We start from the raw sequence: 5586 nt of genomic DNA, 5'->3' as shown, positions 1-5586 counted from the left end.
TAGAGTCGTTGAACCAGCTTTTTAAACGTACATATATATATGTGTGTAATGTGTGTGTGTGTGTATTAGACTGACAAGAAAAAAAAAATTTTTTAAATCGGCTTCAGCAATACTTCCATTTCATACTAAAAGAACACCCTTAAATTTTTATTAAAAAATATTAAGCTTTAAAAGTTGCTAGTGAACGATTTTTAAATCAAAGTTTTGATTTTTTTAAATACATGTTTGATTTGATGCAAAAATGACTTAATCCAGATTTTAAATGTGATACTGTATGTTTTTTGGGTCTCTGAACACGATGCAATAATTCATTTAGCTCTATGCATAAGAAATATATGCATAAGAAATATAGCCCTATTAATGTGAAAAAATAATCAATTTTTGAATTGAAAGTCGATTTTAGCAAGGTTTCAAATATTCAAATGAATCATTACTCTCCTTAAATTGTACAATAGGTCTGTTCACCCAGAAAAAGATTCAGTGGAATTTCTTGGGACCTTCTACAGAATCTTTAAAAGATGCATTTAACTGGATTATAAAACGTTAAGGATAGATAGAATTTTTTTATAAGTTCTAAAGTATATTGCTTTGTTGTTTTGACATCTTCAAATCACATGTCTCAATTCAATAATAAAAATCTTCTTATTAGAAACTAAAATCAGTATATAATACAAAAAAAATAGTTTAATTAATTAAAATAAACTACATGTATCAAATAAGGAAAAATAGGGATAAAATTTCAATGGAATTATAATTGATGATCCAAATAATTCATAATATTGTATATTATGGAAAATTTTGATAATAATGCAGTAATTATCAATGTTCCCAGATAGCAAAATGTTAACAGGATGTCGATAGACTGGTAGCAGATTTGATCGGAAGATATTAGCAGACTGACCACAATTGATATCACATTCTATTCCTGTTCTGTCGACAGAACCTGTTAACATTTTATACAAACAGACTGGCAGCAAAAATCAAACAGAATCTGCTGATAGAATCTGATAACAGATTGCGAGTAGAAACCGAGCAGAGTCTGTTGACACAACTTGACAGCAGATTGGTAATAGAAACCAAGAGCAAGATCTGTCATTTTCATTTAAATCGACTTGGTTTCTTATAAGAAATTTTGCGTACATATATATAAACGATTATAATTACACATAATATGTATAATTATACATAATTAAGGGGCTGGATTCTATAAGGGAGATATGCGTGGATTTCACGGAATAATTGTCTACAAGGCTAATTTTAGACATCACTTTAATTTCAATTTTGATGATTGATTTTAGAGAATTACATAGTTTCTTTTTCATGTTTAAACTAAATTTGTAACTTTTTTGTTTTCAAGTTATAAACAAAAAAATTAATTTGTAAAATAAAAAAATTTTCAATAGATTCTTGTGTTCAACTCGCCATATCTCAGTCAAATATAAAAATTTTTCTTCGAAATTTTTACAGAATAAATTTCAATATGTTCTTCGAAATATAGGACATATAAAAAGTTTTCGAAACATTTCACAGTCGAATGCCGAATTTTTCAAAATGTTCCTCTCAAATTCGTAGTTTTATTCATTCGATCACGAAAGTTATCGTACGAATTTTCAATTCTGATTTATAAACATAGGACGCACTTCAGACATACTGTCCCCGCGGAGACTTTCGCGTTGCGTGCTACGTAATCGGATCGACACGTAAATCGTCATTACTTTACCTTAATGTTTAAAGAGCTAAAACTTTCCAAAAAAAACTTCCTTAAGTAATAAACAAAATTATAGCATAGGTAAAAGTTGACAATTAGAAAATTTGTACGATAACTTTGGTGAGATTGAATGAATAAAACTATGAATTATATTTTGAAAAATTCGGCATTTGACTGTGAAATGTTCCGAAAACTTTTTATATGTCCTATACTATATTTCGAAGAACATATTGAAATTTACTCTGTAAAAATTTCGAAGAAAAATTTTTATATTTGACTGAGATATGGCGAGTTGAACACAAGAATCTATTGAAAATTTTTTTATTTTACAAATTAATTTTTTTGTTTATAACTTGAAAACAAAAAAATTACAAATTTAGTTTAAACATGAAAAAGAAACGCTATGTAATTCTCTAAAATCAATCATTAAAATTTAAATTAGAGTGATGTTTAAAATTAGCCTTGTAGACCATACTTATTCCGTGAAATCCACGCATATCCCCTTATATGTAGGCTGCTGAAAAAGTTTCTACAAACAATATGAAAAAAAATATGTAAAATTCGGTAAATGGCTTTATTGTTTTCCGAAGTATTCGCCTTTAAGATCGATACATTTTTGCATACACTCGAACCAATTTTCGAAGCATTTTTTCCACTCTAAGGCTGTAACCTCAGAAATCAGTATGCGAAATGTTTCAGCAGCTGCTTCAGGCGACTCAAATCGCTCACTACGCATCTTATTTTTAATGTTTGGGAACAAAAAGAAGTCATTAGGTGATAAATCAGGTGAATACGGACAATGAGTCATCAATTCGAGATTATTACTGGATAAAAAATCAACGGTTTGACGTGCGACACTGTGTGACAGCTGGCGTTGTCATGATGAAGGATGATGCGACTATTTCAGTTTATTCTACGCAATTCATTTATGACTTCTGGCAAACAAATTGTTGTATACCAATCAGTATTTACAGTTCTTCGATCTTCTAAAGCCACGGTTGTCACATGTCCGGCATAACCGAAGAAACAAGCAATCATTTGCTTGGCAGCACTGCGTGAACGAACAACTTTTGTTGGTTTCGGTTCATTTTGAAATACCCAAACAGTGGATTGTTGTTTACTTTCGGGTTCATACGAATAGATCCATGTTTCGTCCCCAGTAATGATGTTGTAGACCAAATTTGACTGACCTCGGTTGAATTTCTTGAGCATTTCTTTGCTTCATTTAACACGAGCCTATTTTTGAGCTTTGGTCAAATTGTGTGGGATCCAACGACTGCAAAGTTTCCGTACGCTCAAGTGATCATGCAAAATCGTATGTATTGCTTTCATGTCAATGCCTAAGGATGCCTGAATCTCGCGGTATGTTATATGCCGGTTTCGCTCAATCATTTCATGCACAGCATCAACATTAGTGGCAACAACAGACGTGGATGGACGACCTTCATGGAATTTATCACTAAGAACGGTACGTCCACGCTGGAATTCGGCAAACCAATTATAAACAGTCCTATTGGATGGTGCTTCATCCTCAAAAGCCAAATGAAGTCGATCGATGCATTGTTTCGGAGTTAGATTACATTTGTAATCGTAAAAAATCATTGCCCGAAAATTTTCACGCGAAATTTCCATTTTCTTATAAAATAACTTCTTTTAAAATACTAAGCAAACAAAACTAGTTGACTTAGGTACAAACTGTCAATTGAATTATAGGTTAAAAACGTCTAATTTTACAGATATGATAGTAGCAGAACGTTGGCGCTATTGGAAGTACTAGATTGCAGAAACTTTTCCAGCAGCCTACGTAGAATCCAGCCCCTCAATTATGTATAATTATACATATTATGTGTAATTATAATCGTTTGAACACGAAAAAGATGCGCTATGTAATTCTCTACAAGAATCAATGGTCAAAATTGAAATTAAAGCGATGTCCAAAATTAACCCTATGGACAATATTTTTATTCCGTGAAATCCACACGTATTTTCTCATAGAATCCAGCCTCTCAATTATACATTTATATATACTGGTGTGAAAACTGAAAGCAATATAGTTTTATCGCTAAAATATTATTGATTAGGTTCACATTTCAAAATACACTTGAGGAAGTTACAAAATAGTCAAAAAAATGTTTGGAGATTTAAAAAGCACACTCCGAAAGAGTTTGGGAATCTCTAGGAGATTCGCCTATTCGATTTACATATGCCAATTCTTATAGAACTCCTGGACGTTTTCTTCTTATTAGAAGCAAGCCCATCTTATAGCGAAATCGTATATGAGAATGGCAGATCTTTCTTGGTTTCTGCTTCCAATCTGCCGTCAGGTTATATCAGCAGGCTCTGCTCAGTTTCTGCTGTCAGGTTATGCAGCAGACTCTGTTCGATTTCTATCACCAATTTGCTGGCATAGCATGTCATCAGGTTTTATAATATTTTTTACAGCAGTTTGCTAACATTGTCTGATAGTACAAACTTTGTGTACAATTGTTGCCTTTTTGCTATCAGAAATTAGTAGCAGACTCTGCTCAAAATCTGTCTCTTCAGATTTGGCTATCTGGTAAATAAATCCATCCGATTGCAATGGACATTTCTAGAAGGTATTTATTGCTTATGACAATTTTGACTCATTCTTATAGTTATAATGTACTTGATTTAGTTTTTATAATACAACATTTATACTATATACTCATAGAGTCAAAAAATTCGACACTTCTATCTTTTATTGTATTATATACTTATAATTTTCACACTACTGTATATGTATATCTCTTATCTTAAGTTTCTAATAAAGACGTCATGATGATCATTGCATTGGGATAGCTAGTTTTAAAACTAAGCTAATTGTTCGACGTCAATTATGTATGCACCGAGTGACATTGATGGGGTGAAAAGAGGGAACAGGTTTTGTACATTGAATTTTATAATTACGTGTTATTTTATATAACTAGATTAATTATATGTATTCATAGTCGTTAGAATATTAATTGTTCAACTTGCGAATTTATTACGGAACTATTTTTACGGAACTATTTTTATATTTACCGGTACATTGATAATCGTAAGATCGAAATGTTTGTTTTATTTAATTTAATTTAAAATATTATATGATTTTGTTTTAGTAACTAATCCAGCTTTTGCTCATATACCCTTGTGTCACATTATTTTATAACACAAATAAATTTCCGGACAACACATTTCCGTACTAAATCTTGCAAATTTTTATATTATTAAAATCTTGCAAATTGTTTCAATATTCGCTCTGTTCTGTTTTGAACACGATGGAAGACTTTTGTCTTTATTTGATATATATATAGTTTATTTCAATTAATTAAATCATATTTTTTTTGTATTATGTACGCATTTTATTTTCTAATAAAGGGTTTTTTATTATAAAATTGAGGCATTTGATTTGAAAACATCAAAATCACAAAGCTATATACTTTAGAACTTAAAAAAATTTTTTTTATCCTTAAAAACATTTTGTAATCCAGTTAAGTATAATTTTTAAAGGTCCGTAGGAGATCTCGCGAAAATTCTAACTGGATTTTTTCAGGGTGAACAGACCTACAATTTGAGGAGAGTAACGACTCATTTGAATACTTGGAATCTTGCTAAAATCGACTTTTAACTCAAAATTTGATCATTTTTTCACATTAATAGGACTATATTTCTTAAGGCGTAGAGTTAAATAAATTATTGTAATTCAGCGACCAAAAAAACATACAGTACATTCAAACTCCGGATTAAGTCATTTTTGCATCAAATCAAACATGTATCAAGGAAAATCATAACTTTGATTTAAAAATCGTTTAACAGTGACCCCTAAATCTTAATATTTTTTGATAAAAATTTAAGGGTGTTCTTTTGGCATGAAATAG

Source organism: Trachymyrmex septentrionalis, unplaced genomic scaffold, assembly GCF_001594115.1.
Source record: "Trachymyrmex septentrionalis isolate Tsep2-gDNA-1 unplaced genomic scaffold, Tsep1.0 scaffold275, whole genome shotgun sequence".
In the NCBI taxonomy this organism is placed as follows: Eukaryota; Metazoa; Arthropoda; class Insecta; order Hymenoptera; family Formicidae; genus Trachymyrmex; species Trachymyrmex septentrionalis.
This window is presented reverse-complemented; position numbering follows the sequence as displayed.